The 20,107-nt window shown below is 39.6% G+C and overlaps 1 protein-coding gene across 3 annotated transcripts in view; it reads right to left on the reverse strand.

The window, feature by feature from the left end:
• PTPRZ1 (protein tyrosine phosphatase receptor type Z1) overlaps window positions 1-20,107 on the reverse strand; it is a 135,265-nt gene that overhangs the window by 92,893 nt on the left and 22,265 nt on the right. The window lies entirely within an intron of this gene.

Raw genomic sequence — 20,107 nt, forward strand, 5'->3', positions numbered from 1 at the left:
GAGTCAATATCACATTGAAATTTACCTTGACCTTTCTTAAAAATAACTAATGCATATTCTATTCAAATATTTACTTAATTTCTACTACTCTATAACAAACCTTCATTCAGTTCTTGTTTCCATTGCTTTAGTCACTACTTCTTAAATCAGTGTAGCTTTCCAATGTATACTGGGAAATAATTTATTTACCTGTATATTTTTAAAAGAGTTATATAGAATAGAATAGAATTTTTTTTATTGGCCAAGTGTGATTGGACACACAAGGAATTTGTCTTGGTGCATAATCAAGGTACAGCACTTACAACACTTAATGATAGTCATAGAGTACAAATTTAACACTTAATGATACAAAACTTAATGATAGTCATAGGCTACAAATAAGCAATCAGGAAACAATATCAGTATAAATCGTAAGGATACAAGCAACAAAGTTACAGTCATAAGTGGAAGGAGATGGGTGATGGGAATGATGAGAAGATTAATAGTAATAGTAATGCAGACTTAGTAAATAGTTTGACAGAGTTGAGGGAATTATTTGTATAGCAGAGTGATGGCCTTCGGGAAGAAACTATTCTTGTGTCTAGTTGTGGTGTGCAGTGCTCTATAGTGTCGTTTTGAGGGTAGGAATTGAAACAGTTTATGTCCAGGATGTGAGGGGTCTGTAAATATTTTCAAAGCCCTCTTTTTGATTCATGCATATGGTTGCCCATTCACTCTCAGTGATTCTGGGTAGTTTATAAACATAAAAAAGAAAGAAAACCACAATACCCATCCACCCTGGTGGCAACAAGCAATCAAACAAGCCACTTGATGGACTCCATCCCTCTCTGGATTCCACAGGCCCGTTGGCCAAACCAGGTCTTCAGGGTTCTACGAAAGAGTATCAAATCTCTGTAGGGATAATATTCCAAAGGGAGGCAGCCAACACAGAGAAGGCTCTTCTTCTGGGTCCTGCCAATTGTACCTCCTTAGGAGACGGGACCCACAGCATTCTCTACCTTCCTGCTCTAGTGGGTCAGGTGGATGTAACTAGGAAGAACAGTTCTTCAGATAACCTGGTTCCAACCCATGAAGGGCTTTAATTTTATTTTTCAAAAGATGAAAGAAACGCAACAACAGATAGCAATTATTTATTAGTATCAGGGTTGATTATTTGAGATTTCATAAACTATGCCCATGCTTGCATGCTCTCCCTAATCTTCTCTCATACATTCTCTAAAGAGTAGCTTGGGGTGAAAATCCTGCTTTGCATTATAGCAAAGTTCTTTGTCTTCTGGTTCAATGTCAGATAGCAAACCAAAATCAATCAATCAATCAATCAATCCCCAGCATGAGATTCTATTTTCATAGTTGGATAGTAACTGAATAAAGTTAGAGCGAGGGAAGAACTGTGGTGAAATAGGCACTGCTAAGGTTAGAACATGAATTTTTAAGAGTTTGAATATTCACGTGTTTGAATATTGTTCAACATTTCTTAGAAATGTTTAGCATGTTAATAAAGTTTTAAACATAATGTTATTAAACTTTAGTAGAATTACAATAGCCATTTATTAAAAACCTTCTTAATTGTATTGGTGCGTATGAAGAGTCGTATAATTATATAATTACATTACCATTGTATGAAATATTATATACTTAAAAAAAATAGTTTAGCCTATTACATAAAAAGATGTATATAGTAAAAGAAAAAATAAATTTATATTTAACTGCATCAGGAAAAATGAAGCAGAAAAACAAATTAAAGAAAACACATTCCAAATAAATGAAAAACAGTCATTTTTAAATGCATTATAAACTCACCACCGGCTCCAATCCTACACTTAAATTGTATTTAATTCTAAACATTGAGAAAAGACCATTAAGAGAAAGGGAGAAAAGACATTTGAAATGATACAAGTTTCTTTGGTGTCATCATAATTTAAATTTTGAACAGTGATCTAATTCAGGGCATTTAGATTCATATTGTCTCTCCTTCAGTACAAAGATAAACCAAAATCTGGATTTGACAACATTTCTTAAGATAGTCTTGACCATTTAGGACACAAATATTCTTCATGAATACATAAGCACCTTTTTTTGCAACAGTGAAAGTTTTCATATATTGAATATTCAAAATTCCTTGTGTGATGAAAAATCACATTCAAATTTTCTACCCAATAATGCCCTGACATGTCTAACTACTTTAAATGCTGGAAAACCAAATTCCTACTGTTAGAACCAAAAACTTTCCATTCATCTATAAAGGTGATGAAGTAAAAACTCTCAAGCTGTGTCCAAAATGGTAGAAGTGAATATTATGTTAATTCCACTATTGTGGTTAACAAATCTGCTAGTATCATTAGCATTTTCAAAACTTGTGTTCCTTCCATTAAAAAAAATAACATTTAAGCTTACCAATTTCTTGAAATATATAAGTAGAATTAATCTTACTTTATATTATCTATCAGTCTTAATGCAAAATTAATTTTTGCAATAAATATATCTATATTTCCATAAAAGTATGGATATTTTTAACTGTGTCATATCTTTTTCCATCTAGATGACAATTTTGTAATGTTCTTTTCTATTATTATAGATAATATTGGGTGTTATAAATAAATAATACTGGATGTTTCCCTTTGCATAGAAATCCCAGATATTTAATAATTTTGGAACAATATATAAAACCTAATATTAACTCTATGAGCTTTAGAATTTTCTTGTCAATTGGCAAGTGGCTCTCCAGTTTACTCAACATCCCATATATTTATTATACCTACATACCTAAAAAATTATCAATGCTTGTAGACAATCTTTTTTTAAAAAATCACTTGCTCATTACAGCCTCTTAGTCAGAAAATATTTTTATATGTTGTATATGTTTTATTAAGCATATTAGGAGTTCCAACACTAAATTACAATTTAAAGGTGATAAAGACATCTTTGATGAGTTTCACACTGCACTTTAATTAATAGTAAAATAATCCCATTGATTATTGGTTATATGAGTAGGATATGATATTCCAAGTAATATACTCTATAAAAAATTTTAAGCTTCTGCCACACTTAATTGAAACTTGATTTGAACAGATTTCTAATAATTCTAGTGGTATACAGTAGATAGCTGTTGTTTTTTCTGGTACATCTATAATGGTATACTATGATTGGTAAGAGAGGTAAAATAATATGCCAACTACCTGTCAAATACAATTCTATTAGAAAAGTTTGAGTCATTAATCTAATTAATTGCTATCTCCAAAAGATCAAGTTGTATCTATTGGCACTTATTTTATATTATGAAATAAATATGATTGAGTACTTAGTGATATTAAGAGTGTCTATCACCACTTTCTTTTCTTGAATTTCTTTACCCATCATTTTATCTTTTATCTGTGTTTTCTATTATCTGTTGCTTTCTTAATCATTAAGCACCCACTAAAGTATTAATTGAAAAACTATGTGAGATTTGAACATAAGACATTCCAGCTTAAAAACTCCTTAATGAAAAAGAAAATGATAGTCCAATAAAACAGAAGTGTATATTCTGTGCATATTCACAGACAAACACATTTATCATCAGTTAATAAGTGTCAAATGATGCTAATTCCAATATTTAAACTATAACAATATTTCTTACTAATGCCTTCATTGTTTTAAGTAAATAAAAATTGATGAACAAAACAGAAGCAAACGTAATTTAGAATGCACTTGACAAATACTAAATATATTACATATCTTTAATAAGAAAAACATGTTTACTATGTGATGAATGACTATAATACAGGTTTGTATAGCATTGTTATTGTGTTATTTCTTAGTGTAATGCTTTGGAAGAATTAGCATATTGTCAAGAGAAATATGAAGAAAAATTTATCTTTCAGTTGAATTTAAAATTTACTTTATATGTTCTAGATTAGACTACAGATTTATGTACAGTATTTTGTCTTAAGACTGCCCAACACAATGTTTACAGGAGACCACAAATAACACATCCTGTTTATGTTCCCTAGCAACTAGTATTGAGAAGCATGAAATTTTTGATATTAATAATAAGTAACCATTGAGTTTTACTCTTCATGAAATACAGGTATATTATACCTGTCTATTTTAATGCATCCCAGAAATTGCTGAGAAATTATCCTCATATCCATATTATACAATGATAAATATGACTGCCCGTATATATTAACGTCAATGGGTTTATAAAATTATTTTTCAATTTAAACTAAGGCTCGTTGAATTCTCAAAGTGGAAATTTAAGAATTCACAATGAAATCACAGCAACCAACAATACTGAGTAGTATAAAAAACAATACTGAAACTAAGCTGAAAAATATATTTGAAGAATTGGAAAGTCATTGCTGAAAATCTGCTAAGTAGCCCAGAGTTCCCCAACCTTTCCGGCTTTGCAGACCAGCTTGGGGGGAGGGGGAAGGGAGACGATTGTTATGTACCAGAGACCAAGAAGCGCACGCATGCAGCTCCACTTGTGCAAAGGAAGCCCACACATATGCAGCTCACACCCACTGCTCGTGCAAGAGGAGATGCACGCATACACATATTTACCCACTGCTTCTGCAGCCTGGATCTGAATGGATCACGGCCCAGTAGTGGGTTGCAACCCAGGGATTGGGGACCCATAAAGTAGCTAATCCTTCTTCTTTCCAGAAGGAAATTCTCTATATGATACGCAGTAAGTAACAAGGTAAATGTTTGTCCATCTGTACCTACCTTCAGTCAAGAGAAAGGCGGGGCTAGATGAATCAAAAGTTGAAGTTAAGATTGCCGGGAGAAATATCAACAACCTCATATATGTAAATGATACCACTCTAATGGCAGAAAGTGAAGAGGAACTAAAGAGCCTCTTTGATGCGGGTGAAGAAGGAGAGTGCAAAAGTTGGCTTGAAACTCAACATTAAGAAAAATAACATCATGGCATTCAGCCCTCTCAATTTCTGGCAAATAGATGGGGGGAAAATGGAGGTAGTGACAGATTTTATTTTCCTGGGCTCCAAGATCACCGCATATGGGGACTGCAGCCAAGAAATTAAAAGATGCTTGCTCCTGGGGAAGAAAGCTATGGCAAATCTAGACAGCATACTAAAAAGCAGAGACATCACCCTGCCAACAACAGTGCATATAGTCAAGGCTATGGTTTTCCCAGTTGCAATGTATGGCTATAAAAGTTGGACCATAAAGAAGGGTGAGCGTCAAAAAATTGAGGCCTTTGAACTATGGTGCCGGAGAAGACTCCTGCGAGTCCCTTGGTGATCAAAGCAGTCAGTCCTAGAGGAGATCAACCCTGACTGCTCTTTATTTTTTTTAGTAAAAAAGTTTTATTTCCATTTTCCAACAACCTATTCAATATACAGTCTCTTATTCAACATTAGTCATTAACTTTCATTTGTTACTTATTCGGACCTGCCCAGCGACCACTTCCTTCCTTAACAAACCTTTCCTCCTCCCTTCTCTACTTTCTTCTACTTTCTTCACCCTTCCTCTCCTTCGCTTTTCTACATCCTCTCCTCCTTCCCTGCTCTTCTCTTCCACCCTTTCTAACCCTCTCTTTCCCCTTTCTTCTTCCTTTCCTTTCCCCCTTTTCTACCTCTCTCTTTCCTACCTACTTTCTTCCTTCACTCTCTCCTCTCCTTTCCATTCCTTCTGAAATGGCAGCTGAGCAGCCCGATTTCATTTCAAATTATTTCTATTTCTTAATTACATATCTTCAATCATTCCTTTACATTGATCCTTCATCTCCCCTCTCCCCTTCCCTCCCTCCCCTCCCACCCCGAGACTTCCCAGAACAAAGTACAGGGTATAAGATTAACAATCATAAATTAAAATACAACATAAGTCATAATCCATAGTCACTTCTAAGACCTTAACTCCCCTTCCAGAAACAAAAAAGTACATTCTTCTTCCAGTCCATTATATATCAGTCCATTCCACTCCTAAAATCTTCAGAATCTTCCAATTAAATTAGTATTTCCAGTTCATCAATAAAATACATAGTTTTTAATATCCAATCTTCATCAATTAACACCAAATATATATCAATCCATTCCACTCCTGAAGTCTTCAGAATCTTATAGTTTTTAATATCCAATCTTCATCGATCAAGACCAAGACGATATTCCATCTTCCAGTATTCATCAGAAATTCTTTTATAATATACCTTTCTTCCTTAAACAGTCTCCCAAATATAATTCATATTTCCAGCTTAAATTCTTAAATTTTTATCCAATCTCCAAAAATAAACAATATTCTATCTTCTCATATCTTTAATATCACTTACATAAATCAAATAACATTGCTAATATTAATATTTCTTCAATTTACCTTACATCTGTCAAATAACATTATTAAAATTATAACTTATATCCAAAATATATCAATTATAACAATTAAATTCTATTTAACCAAATACCAACATTACATCCATAAATTTTTCTATCTGTCCTCCAAAAGTTAAACAATATTCCATCTTCCCATTCCTTTATACCTCACATATATCAAATAGTAACACCTTATACCCAAAATAAGTCAGTTGTAAAAATTAAACCCTATATATATATATTAAAAAAAATACCATCAAAATCACATCTTAAGCATTCTCCTTCCCCTTGTCTTCTATCTTACACATTTTCCACCATCTGCTCACCAATCAGCTTAACATCTAACAATAAAGAATTTCCAATCTTTAATATATTGGTCAGTCCTAGAGGAGATCAACCCTGACTGCTCTTTAGAAGGCCGGATCCTGAAGATGAAACTCAAATACTTTGGCCACCTAATGAGGAGGAAGGACTGGAGAAGAGCCTAATGCTGGGAAAGATTAAGGACAAAAGAACAAAGGGACGACAGAGAATGAGGTGGCTGGATGCAGTCACTGAAGCAATAGGCGTGAACTTAAATGGACTCCAGAGGATGGTAGAGGACAGAAAGGGCTGGAGGAACGTTGTCCATGGGGTTGCAATGGGTCAGACAACTAACAACAACCTACCTTCAGACTGAGAAGGAATCCTGATGGAGAAAAATTACATAAAATCTGGATTTAAATATCTATAAAAAGGAAATCAGCAACACCTAACTGTATCTACAAATGGACTGACAGACAAGATCACTTCATTATTTCATCAAGAAGATGCATTTAGTATTTTAATCCAGTTTAGTGTTTTAGTTTCAGTTGTTAGAAGTACTTAAAGATAGCTTCACACAACCCATTGCAGAAGCCTCTTTTAGAAGATATTATGCCATGGATAATTTTGGCCAGGTCATTCATATCTCAGCAACACAAATGCAGTGCAAACATTTATGGAAATTCACAATGTTTTCATTTATGCATCGATCATTACTTAAAACTCAAAACTAGATTGAGTTAAAGTTCATCTATTTTGTACCAAACAAAACATATTCTAATCTTTAATAAGAATAGAATAGAATAGCAGAGTTGGAAGTTACTTTGTAGGTCATCTAGTTCAACTCCTGCTCAAGCAGAAGACCCTATACTATTTCTGACAGATGGCTGTCCAGTCTCTTTCAGTGATGAAGCACCCACAACTTCTGAAGGCAACCTGTTCCATGGGTTGATTGTTCTCACCGTCAGAAAATTTCTCCTTATTTCTAGGTTGAATCTCTCCTTGATCAATTTCCATCCATTATTCCTTATCTGGCCTTCAGGTGCTTTAGAAAATAGGTTGACCCTCTCCTGTCTGTGACAGCCCCTCAAATATTGGAAGACTGCTATCATGTCACTCCTGGTTCTTCTTTTCACTAGACTAGTCATGCCCAGTCCCTGCAACCATTCTTTGTATGTTTTGCCTCCTGTCTCCTAATCATCTTTGTTGCTCTTCTCTACACTTTTTCTAGAGTCTCAACATCTTTTTTATAGTGTGGTGACCAAAACTGGATGCAGTATTCTAGATGTGGTCTTACTAAGGCTTTATTGAATGGTATTAGTACCTAACATGACCTTGATTGAATCCCTCCGTTGATGCAATTTCGGATTGCATTGGCTTTTTTTGCTGCTGCTGCACACTGCTGGCTCCTATTTAATTGATTGTCAACTAAGTCTCCAAGATCCCTCTCACAGTTACTGCTATGAAGCCTGGTTTCACCCAGTCTATATGTGTACTTTTGGTTTTCCTTGCCTAAGGGTAAGACTTTACTTTTCTCTACACTGAATTTCATTTTGTTAGATAGGCCCAGTGTACAAGTCTGTCAAGATCCATCTGGATATTGAGCCCATCATCTAGGGTGTTATCTATTCCTGCCAGCTTAGTATCATCTACAAAGTTGATGAGTTCCCCTTCTATTTCCTCATCTAAATCATTTATGAAGATATTGAAGCTTACTGGACCTAAGAGGAACCTTGTGTACTCCTGCTTACTTCCCTCGATGTAGACGTAGTACCATTAAGGACTACCTGTTGAGTGTGGTTTGTCAGCCAGTTACATCTGGTGATAAGGGTCTCACCACCAGATGAGAACATCACTGCCACCATAATAATAATAAGAGAAACACTCTCGCTCTCTCCTTAAAAGGAGCATTTATTTCCATTATTTACAACGTTTAAGTACAAATTTTACAATTTATGTAGCCAAACCAGTACCACTAATGAATAAAAGAGAAGTATTCAGTAGCATTTTTCAGCTTTCAGCTTTCATTGAGAGAATGCTAAAATGAAGAAAAGCAAGCCCAATTAGACTTTCTGTGTCGTAATGCTATAAAATGCTGACTGATTATTGCAAGAAGGAAAACTGAAACGTGTGAATGAATACTGAGAAGGAAACCCTCATTTCCCTGTATCTAAAACCCTCCCCTGAATGCCAGTCCACACGAAGTTAAACCTTGATAAAGGATCCTGAGAAGAACAGAACTCAATCATTATATTTAGGATTCCTCCCTCCCTCCCTCCCGCCCTTCCTTCCTTCCCTCTCACTTAGCTCTAGATAGAACAGCCTTTCTCTTGGTAGAGTTGGGCCTAGTTTCATTTTTCTGGTCTTTTGAAACCTTTAGATTGCTGAGCTACTTCAGAGCCCTTTCCCTGATTTGATTTGATATTAACATCATGTATAATTTTATGTTCTTTGTAATGCTGTACTGTTTTTATTTTGACAAGTTTGTGTGTGTGTGTGTGTGTGTGTGTTAAATCATCAAGAAGTGGCATTGTTGGTTTTGGTGACTACAACTACATCATAGTTTATATCCCATAAATGATATATAATGATAATATAATGAAAAATATTGCCGAGTATTTATTTTATTTTGCAGTCCTATTACAGCTACTGTGCTCATGAAGCTTAATATGCCCAAGATTAAAATCAAATTATATATCAAAATCAGAGTTAAACAATAAAAAAACAGAATATGGGATATGCTTTACGAATTTAAAAAAATATGTAAAATGTTAAGTTCGGGAAGTAACGAGGCTGGAGACCAGGGTAGTGACAACAGCTCTTTAATATAGGGTGAACCCAGCAACTGGCTGGGAGAAAAACCTCTCCTTTTATACAGTTCTACTGGAGGCTTCGTCCAATCAGCAACGTGCTGATTTCCCGCTCAAATATTTAAAGGTACAAACCTGAATACATAACACTCCTCCCCTCCCAGAAAACACTTTGCCTCTATTTACATATTTATTTACATGTTATTTTTCGACGTAGTCACGCAAATAACCTGGGCGTCTCCTAGTTCTTTCTGACCTGCGCGGTTCAGTTCTGGGTGGTGTTTTGAGGTGGTCGGGGGGGCTGGTTTCCCCTCCCAGCTCTCTCTCTGAGCCAACGGGCTCCGGATTATTGGCCGACTCTTTTCTTGGCCATCCGGCCTTGGATTATTTGGGAAATTGTCCCTGCTGTTTTCCTCGGGAACCTGATGGCGTCGCTGGAACTCTGGGACCTCAGCTAAGTCTTGCGCCTCCCCGGGGTCATTGTCAGCTGTGAATTTAAATTGGTATTGGTCATGATCTGTTTCATTTGGTTCGGTTTGATCAGTTATTTGTTTCCTTATTTGATCTATGTGGCGCCTCCACACTCGGTTGTCTGGTAGCTCTACCACGTACGATTTTGGGCCGGTTATCTTTATTATTTGTCCTGCAAACCAACTAGGGCCGTCCCCATAGTTTCGGGCCCACACCCGGTCGCCTATGCTCATTTCCCTTGTCTTTTCTAGTTCCCCCTTGTAACCCTCTGGTGTGTAATGGGGATTCAAACGGTCAAGTGGGCATCGGAGTTTCCGTCCCATTAGTAATTCGGCTGGGCTTTTCCCGGTGGCCGTGCTTGGGGTTCTGTGCTGGACGGCTAGGAAAAAGTCTATCTTTGTTTGCCAGTCACCTGGCTTGAGCCTGGACAATGCCTCCTTAGCGCCCCGGACGGAACGCCCTGCAAGGCCATTCGACGCAGGGTGGAAAGGCGCAGAGAGGGCATGTCGGATGCCCTCCTCTGCCAGGTATTCTTCAAACTGGGCTGCCGTGAATTGAGGCCCATTGTCGGACACCAGAGTGTCCGGCAACCCGTGAGTTGCGAATAGATGGCGAGGGCTGCGATTACTGCTTCGCCGTAGTGGATTTCATGAGTATGATCTCCAACCATTTAGAGAATGCATCAACAACCACTAGGAACGTTTGGCCGTGGAAAGGGCCGGCAAAATCAATGTGGATTCTTGACCAGGGCCCTTGGGGCTTTTCCCATTCTCTGACTGGGGCCGTTGGGGGTAGGGGTCTGGACTCTTGGCAAGCCTGGCATTTCCCTACCCTCTCAGCAATCTCTGCGTCCATGAGTGGCCACCACACATAGCTTCTAGCTAACCCTTCATCCTTACGATCCCTGGGTGACCTCGTGGAGGAGGTCCAATACCTTTCCCTTAATTTATCAGGAATTATTACACGATCACCCCATAACAGGCAACCCCTTGAGCCGAGAGCTCATCTCGTTTTTAACAAATTCTTTGAACTGCTCGCCCGCGCAGCGGGCCACCCTCTCTGTACCCAACCGAGTACAGTCCTTAACACAATGTCCCGGTATGATGCCCGAGCCACTTCCTTAGATGTGACTGGGCCAGAGTCCAAAGAGTCAATAAGTAGGATGGGCGTTCCCGGAGTGGGGTCTTCGGTCGCCCCTGGTAGTGGGCATCGGCTTAACGCGTCCGCATGCCCCACTTCTTTTCCTGGTCGATGCTGCAGCTTGTATGAATAAGCGGCTAGAAATATAGTCCAACGGGTCAGTCGTGGCGAAAGTGCCACAGGCGTTGGGCGGTCGCCAGCCAGTATCCCTAGTAGCGGTCTGTGGTCAGTCACGATTTCAAAATTCCGCCCAAAGACATATTCGTGGAATTTTTTAACCCCTGACACAATGGCTAGTGCTTCTTTATCTAGCTGGCTGTAGTTTCTCTCTGGGGAGGACATCGTTCTAGAGTAAAACGCTATAGGGGCTTCTGTGCCGTTTGGGAGTCTATGGCTGAGTACAGCTCCCACCCCATAAGGGGAGGCATCGCAAACCAACACTAGGGGTAATGAGTTGTGGTATTGGATGAGCAGGCTATCACTTGAGAGCAGGTTCTTTACTGCTTCAAAAGCCCTATTTTCCGACTTTCCCCAAGACCAAACAGTATTTTTTCCTAAGAGCCTATGCAGCGGTTCCGCAACGGTTGCTTTGTTCTTTAAAAAGACCGCGTAAAAATTCACCAATCCCAGGAATGCCTGCAGCTCTGCTTTGTTTTTGGGCGCTGGAGCCTTCCTAATTGCCTTAACCTTGCTCTCAGTGGGGTGAATTCCTTTCTTGTCTATCCGGTAGCCCAAGAAATCGACGGACCCCTATCTGGCATTTGTTTGCCTTGACTTTTAATCCGGCTGTCCGGAAAATGCCCAAAACCTTTCTTAACCGCTCCCCCAATTCCTCCATGTTTTCCCCTGAAATTAGGACATCATCGAAGTAGGGAACTACCCCTGGGAGCCCCTGCAGTAGTCGTTCCATTAGGTTTTGGAACAGCCCTGGTGCCACACTAACCCCAAATTGCAATCGGGTGCACTTGAAGGCCCCCCTGTGCGTTACAATCGTTTGGGCTTCGGCCGTGCGGGCGTCTACGGGCAGTTGTTGGTAGGCTTGGGCCAAGTCTAACTTAGCGAAGACTTGCCCTTGCCCCAAAGAGTGCAATAAGTGTTGCACCACGGAACCGGTAAGCGCTTTTCTGTAAGGCTTTGTTAAGCCGCCTTGTAGTCAGCGCAAATTCTAATTGACCCGTCCGGCTTTATTGGGTGACGATTGGCGCCTCCCACTTTGCGTGATCGACTGGCACCAAAATCCCTGATTTATGAGCTTGTCCAGCTCCTTATCGATTTTTGGTTTTAGGGCAAAGGGACTCTCCTCGCCTTAAGCCTAATGGGGCTACCTGGGGTCTAAGTTGAAGGAAATAGGGGTCCCTTGTACTTGCCCAGGCAGTCCTTGAAGACATCTTCGAACTCGTTAAAGAGAATGTCTTTCAGGTTACAGTCACTTGTAGATGCCAGTCACTCCCATGCCCAGGGCACGAAACCAGTCTAGTCCCAACAGACTGGGCAGAGTTCCTTCGACGATCGTGATGGGCAGGGTCTTCTTGTGTGGACCGTACTCGACTCGGACGGAGGTGGTCCTCGAACAGGGATGCGATTCCCTGGTAGTCGTGGACTCGTAGCCGTTGTGCTTGCAGGTGGCGCCGCGACGGACGGCAGCGACTTCGCCAAAGTGTCCCAGGACATGATGGTGATCGCTGATCCCGTGTCTACTTCAAGCCGGCACCGTACTCTCTATTTTTGGCTTGGTGAAGATCTTCTTCTCCACTGGTCGAGGCGCCGCCTATGACCACAGTTGTTTGGTTGAATCCGCGCCTTTTTGTTTGAGCCAATCGCGGGTCGCCTTGCCGATTCCGCCTGATTGGCCGATTTGAATTTTCGGCGGAAGGTTGGGCCGCCGACAAACTTGAGCTAGGTGCCCTTTCTTCCCACACCGCCGCATGTCGCGCCTTAAACTTGCAGCGTTGGCGCTGGTGTTGACCACCGCAGCTTCCGCATTCATCTCGGTCCCCTTTGTCGCTTTCTCGGTTCGGCAGACCCTTCCTCATCTTCACCGCCGGATTCGGTCTGAACCTCCTCCTGGTGCACCGGGTTGCCTTCGCGCCGCCTTTGTGGACAGGCTTCTGCAGTGTCTCCGCCGCTTGGGTGGACATTTCATGTGCTCTGGCTTCGCCCAGAGCGTGGCCAGCGTTAGGTTGCTCTTTGCCAGCAGCCGCCGCCGCAAACGGATGTCTTTGACGCCGGATGAGTTGCTCGAGGAGCACCTCGCCCAGGTCGCGTATCCGCAGTCCTTGGACGCTTTTCTTAGGGCGGCCATGTAGTCACCGGCGGATTCGCCTCCATCTGCCTTCGCCTCCGAATTCAAACCGCCGCACGATTTGGACGGCGCGCAGCGGCGTGGTTTTTAGTAAAGTCTGTAGAGTTGGCCATGACACCGACTGCAACGGCGTTGGCTCTGCCAGGGCTTCCGCGATATCAATGACCTCCGACCACAGTGGCTTAAGAAATAAGCCCTTTTCGGTTATCTGAACTCCTTGCAGTTCGTTGGCTTTAGAAAGCTCAAACGGGTCATATACGCTCCCATTTCTCCTTAGCCGGGTCAAATGGTGCGGGCGGAGTGTAACTGGCCATCTCCGCTTTTCTGCCCTGAGTTTGCTGGGTTCGGGTCTATCGTGCTTCAGCTCGGTTCTGGTTCTCCTTAGCCTCGAAATCCCACCTTCGTCGCCAATGTTAAGTTCGGGAAGTAACGAGGCTGGAGACCAGGGTAGTGACAACAGCTCTTTAATATAGGGTGAACCCAGCAACTGGCTGGGAGAAAAACCTCTCCTTTTATACAGTTCTACTGGAGGCTTCGTCCAATCAGCAACGTGCTGATTTCCCGCTCAAATATTTAAAGGTACAAACCTGAATACATAACATAAAACATACAAATGCATCCAATGTTTAAATACGTTCAGAAGGATGTGATCAGAAATATTTATCTGAAATATATGCCACCATAAATAAAATAATATATAGAGTTATAATCCATTTAATATACTCTCAAAAGTGAAATAATTACTTACAGGTACAATTGCTGGAATAAACTTTGCAGACATGTACTATATATTACTATATATATTTTTTAAAAAGTGTAACAGGATTAATAACTTTTATGGGGTTTCATTTTATATTAATTTGATTAGCTCTTTTAAACAAAAAGCTGTGTAGTAAATGCATGAGCAGGCGTACACACACACACACACACACACACAATTTTATTAGCTAACTAGAATGGTAATACTATATAATATCTCATTATTGTACGGTGTTCAAGAAACATGATTGTATAAAGTAAGATTTGAGTATTGTTGGAAGAAATGTCCATCTGGGTTCAGTTCCAAGTGGGGAAAAAGACACTGGAAACATGGAGACTGCTTGGAAAGATGGTTTAATGGTGGACAGGAACACATAGCTTGAGTTCCTGAACAGAAAAGGGCTGAGATGCTGAGCGCGCCTTGGCTTTAAGCTTTCTCTGAGCTTTGAACTTCCTGGGGGACAGGAAGAGTATCCTGATTGGTTGTCAGACTCCCTAGGGGTGGGGGTCTTAGCTAGCCTTGCTGGCTGATGTAATCTTCCCAGGTGTCATGTGGTGAGTTTCTGTTGCTAGATGGGTCCTATTGTGTTGCAGATGATGGTCCATTGACAAAGGTGGGGGAATGAGTTTTTGTCTCTGGCCCATTGACAAAAGTGGGGGGGAGGCAGGAAGCTGCAGGGAACTGCTTTGTCCTTAAAACATGTTTCTCCATTTCTCATCCAAGGAAATATAATATTCTGCCCTTTTTAATATTTCCTAAGATATTTCATTCTTCTAGGAGGGGGGTAGGTGCTAACTTCCTACAGTATAAAATATGTAATATGCAATTTGGAAACATTCAGTCAATACAGATTATGAAAAAAGTTTCATTTATCTATCATCCAGAATCCAGTCAGTGGGTGATGTGTGTAAATAAATAAAATATAGCTTCTCTCATAGAAGTCCCATTTAAATAGTGCAAATATATGTATATATATAGTGGACGGCTCTATTTTCTATACACACATATGCAATGGGGGTGGGGGTGGGCAGAGGGCTAAGGCCAAGTAATTGCTGGCCTAGGGCAGCAAAGCTTAGGGGCCCCTCCTTCTGAATAGCTGCATTGTAAAAATGCAAATCTTTGCATCAACAAGAGGTGGCAACATCATTCACTGTGGCCTAGAGGCGCCATATACCCTTTGGATAAGCAGCACAGGAGTCACACTCAGTGTGCTATTACATGAATGAAATTAGGACAAAAAGACATCAGAAAATACATTTCAACCCCCACCTGGAGTTGGTTATTCACAGTCTGAAATTGCTTTCAACATCTTCCACAGAATTGTGTTAGATTTTCTTTGTTCTATCCTTTAAATAGAGAACAACTTTTATAATCTTCCTCAAATAGTTTGTCAGTTTGGGTTTAGTTATGCAAACATACTCAGCTACAGAACAGCTTCTCTGTTCAAAATTGTGCCAACTATTTCTATTATTATAGAATTGGTTCCTTGTTTAATCCTTAACAAAAGTGGTCTAAGAATCATTTTCCCCAACATCTCCTTTAACAAAGCTCAGGGCTTTAGAAAAAACATTTTAAAAGCATCCCCTTTTCATCTGGAATAAACTTTTATATCCTATAAACCTAATTATGGAGTTGATGTATCTGCTTTTGAGCCCAAGACTGGAAAATTTTTAAGGTTTAATTATTGCTTTCTGTCGCAAGCTGTTTTTCTAATAGCTTTGTTAAGTCAAGAGCAGATGTATGGTAACTATTCTAATCATACAGGAAGTTTCATTGCATTAAAAAAAACACTGACTGAAAAGTATAAAAACATAAAGATGAAATCAGCTTGTTGGTGTGGTTTAATCATGACTTACTATTACACACACACACACACACACACAATTTTATTAGCTAACTAGAATGGTAATACTATATAATATCTCATTATTGTACGGTGTTCAAGAAACATGATTGTATAAAGTAAGATTTGAGTATTGTTGGAAGAAATGTCCATCTGGGTTCAGTTCCAAGTGGGGAAAAAGACACTGGAAACATGGAGACTGCTTGGAAAGATGGTTTAATGGTGGACAGGAACACATAGCTTGAGTTCCTGAACAGAAAAGGGCTGAGATGCTGAGCGTGCCTTGGCTTTAAGCTTTCTCTGAGCTTTGAACTTCCTGGGGGACAGGAAGAGTATCCTGATTGGTTGTCAGACTCCCTAGGGGTGGGGGTCTTAGCTAGCCTTGCTGGCTGATGTAATCTTCCCAGGTGTCATGTGGTGAGTTTCTGTTGCTAGATGGGTCCTATTGTGTTGCAGATGATGGTCCATTGACAAAGTTGGGGAGAATGAGTTTCTGCCTCTGGCCCATTGACAAAGGTGGGGGGGGGGCAGGAAGCTGCAGGGAGCTGCTTTGTCCTTAAAACATGTTTCTCCATTTCTCATCCAGGGAAATATAATATTCTGCCTTTTTAATATTTCCTAAAATATTTCATTCTTCTAGGAGGCGGGTAGGTGCTAACTTCCTACAGTATAAAATATGTAATATGCAATTTGGAAACATTCAGCCAATACAGATTATGAAAAAAGTTTCATTTATCTATCATCCAGAATCCAGTCAGTGGGTGATGTGTGTAAATAAATAAAATATAGCTTCTCTCATAGAAGTCCCATTTAAATAGTGCAAATATATGTATATATATAGTGGACGGCTCTATTTTCTATACACACATATGCAATGGGGGTGGGGGTGGGCTAAGGCCAAGTAATTGCTGGCCTAGGGCAGCAAAGCTTAGGGGCCCCTCCTTCTGAATAGCTGCATTGTAAAAATGCAAATCTTTGCATCAACAAGAGGTGGCAACATCATTCACTGTGGCCTAGAGGCGCCATATACCCTTTGGATAAGCAGCACAGGAGTCACACTCAGTGTGCTATTACATGAATGAAATTAGGACAAAAAGACATCAGAAAATACATTTCAACCCCCACCTGGAGTTGGTTATTCACAGTCTGAAATTGCTTTCAACATCTTCCACAGAATTGTGTTAGATTTTCTTTGTTCTATCCTTTAAATAGAGAACAACTTTTATAATCTTCCTCAAATAGTTTGTCAGTTTGGGTTTAGTTATGCAAACATACTCAGCTACAGAACAGCTTCTCTGTTCAAAATTGTGCCAACTATTTCTATTATTATAGAATTGGTTCCTTGTTTAATCCTTAACAAAAGTGGTCTAAGAATCATTTTCCCCAACATCTCCTTTAACAAAGCTCAGGGCTTTAGAAAAAACATTTTAAAAGCATCCCCTTTTCATCTGGAATAAACTTTTATATCCTATAAACCTAATTATGGAGTTGATGTATCTGTTTTTGAGCCCAAGACTGGAAAATTTTTAAGGTTTAATTATTGCTTTCTGTCGCAAGCTGTTTTTCTAATAGCTTTGTTAAGTCAAGAGCAGATGTATGGTAACTATTCTAATCATACAGGAAGTTTCATTGCATTAAAAAAAACACTGACTGAAAAGTATAAAAACATAAAGATGAAATCAGCTTGTTGGTGTGGTTTAATCATGACTTACTATTACACACACACACACACACACACACACATATATATATTTGTTTTCTGAGGTTTTCGCGGGTGTTTGTATGTAGGTCTTTGGTTATTCGGGTTTTCTCCCGCGTAAAATTGGAAGTGTCTTGGCGACGTTTCGACGAAGTCTCATTCGTCATCTTCAGGCTTCAGCTTCGTGCTTCTGAGAGAAATGTGTGATTGCAGCTGTTTCTTCCTTTTTAACTGCTAGTGGGGGTTTGAACTGATTGGGTGGGAGCTTGGCTGTGATCTGATTGGATGGGGTTTTTTTGTGCTCTGATTGGCTGGGGGTGTGTCCTGTTTGGGTGGGGGCTTGGTTGTGCTCAGATTAGTCTGAGCTGCAGGGGATTTGAGCTGGTGAGCTGCATTGCTGTTATTTGGCTTCGTGTTCGTGGTCATGCTACATCTTCATAGTGGGTGTCAGTTTGCTGCATGTATGGATTGGAGGGGTTTGAAATGGCTAATGTTGCAGCTGCGGTCTGGCTTCTGGTCCTTGGTCGTGCTTCATGATCAGTGTGGGTTTGGGTCTGCTTTCTGGGTGGATGTGTGGTGGTGACATCCTGTGTGGACCTCGTGAGTGTGGGTCTGGTGTCATTCCTCGTGTTAGGGACTCGTTTGTCAATAAGGGCAGGTTTCCAAATGGCTGGTAGGCGGGAGGTATCATCTCGTTTGTTCATGCTGTGTGGGCGTTTTTCTATCTCGATGGCTTCTCTGATTATTCTGTTGTTAAAGTGTTCAGTTTTGGCGATAGTTCTGGTCTTTTTAAAGTCAATATCGTGTCCTGTGGCTTTAAGGTGTTGGACCAGAGAAGAAGTTGGTTCCTCTTTTTTGACTGAGTTCTTGTGTTCTTCAATGCGTGCACTTATTCTTCTGTTGGTTTGTCCAATGTATGTGGTGGGGCAGGCGGTGCATGGGATTTCATATACTCCTTGATTTTCTAACTCAATTTTGTCTTTGGGGTTTCCTAGGATGGTGGATATTTTTCGGTTTGTGCAGAATGCTGTCTTGATGTTATGTTTGTGGAGGATCTTGCTGATTCTGTCTGTAGTGCCTTTTATGTATGGGAGGAGGGCTGTGCTGTTTTCTTGTTCTCTGTCTTGGATTTTAGTGGGGGTTCTTTTTGGATTAGTTTGGTAATCTTATTTCTCTGGAATCCATTGGATGTTAGTACGTTTGTGAGAGTGTGTAGTTCGGTTTATACATTTATATATATATATAAATGTATATGTATGTATATTATACTTCAGATGTATTTATTTGTAATTATTTCATAATTAGTTAGATAAGATTCATTTTAACATCTGAAGTATCTTCTACTTTTTATGGAATGGATGAGATCCTGTAATTTGGTTATATATTTACAACTCCCATTTTTCCTTTTTTTTTTTTTGGTCTCTATCCTCACCAAATTTTAGAAATTCACCTAAAGCAGATGAAAAAAAAAGTCAGGGAGAGAAAATAGTTGCCATGGTATCCATGTGGTTAAACTTCTGCAATGCACCTCCATTCTACTGCCTTTGAAGACCACTTTGAAAACTATATTGGTCTAAAATGCAGCAGCCTGCATATTGATTAGGGTCAGTTGGTATGACTATATTACACCTTAATTTGCAAGCTATGCATTGATTAGCAGGGTTATTGGTGCAATATAAAGAACTACTGGTAGTCCTCGACTTACAACAGTTCATGTAATGAATGTTCAAAGTTACAAATTCAAAAAAATAATTTATGACCATTTTTCACACTTATGACCATCACAGCATCCCCATGGTCACGTGATCAAAATTCAGTTCAGATGGTAATTGGTTAATATTTATGCCAGTTGCAATGTTCTGGGGTCATGTGATCACCTTTTGCAACTTTCTGACAAGCAAAGTCAATGGGGAACCCAGATTTGTTTAACAACCATATGATTAATTTAACAACTGTCACGATTCACTTAACAACTGTAGCAGAAAATATGGTAAAATGGGGCAAAAGTCATTTAACAAATATCTCACTTAGTAACATAAATTTTGGTCTCAGTTATGATAATAAGTCAAGGACTACCTGTAGTGGTAGGTTTTATGAGATAAGAGAGGTTGAACCAGGCAACTTTGCCTATTTGAGGCCATATATTATATAATATATAAAAGGGGTTTATCTTAGCTGGATAATTCTACAAATCACTAATGTGGAAATTTAATGAGTAGTTCTGTCTTCATTTCCAGTTGCTTATTTAAATTTGTGAGCAGACTCATTTTTACACATCATTGATTTAATATATGATAGATTTTACAAAGTTAAGAGCTGTCCTTTTGGAGAAGATGACATCTGGGATGATAGGTTGGGGGCTACAGCCTTTCAGCCACGAATTAATCGCCTTGTGACCAAATACTAACTTTATTAACAAGTATCCCAGAAAGTGGTAGTTGCCTACCTATCATGGAATAAAGTAT

Source organism: Ahaetulla prasina, chromosome 7, assembly GCF_028640845.1.
Source record: "Ahaetulla prasina isolate Xishuangbanna chromosome 7, ASM2864084v1, whole genome shotgun sequence".
Taxonomy (NCBI): domain Eukaryota; kingdom Metazoa; phylum Chordata; class Lepidosauria; order Squamata; family Colubridae; genus Ahaetulla; species Ahaetulla prasina.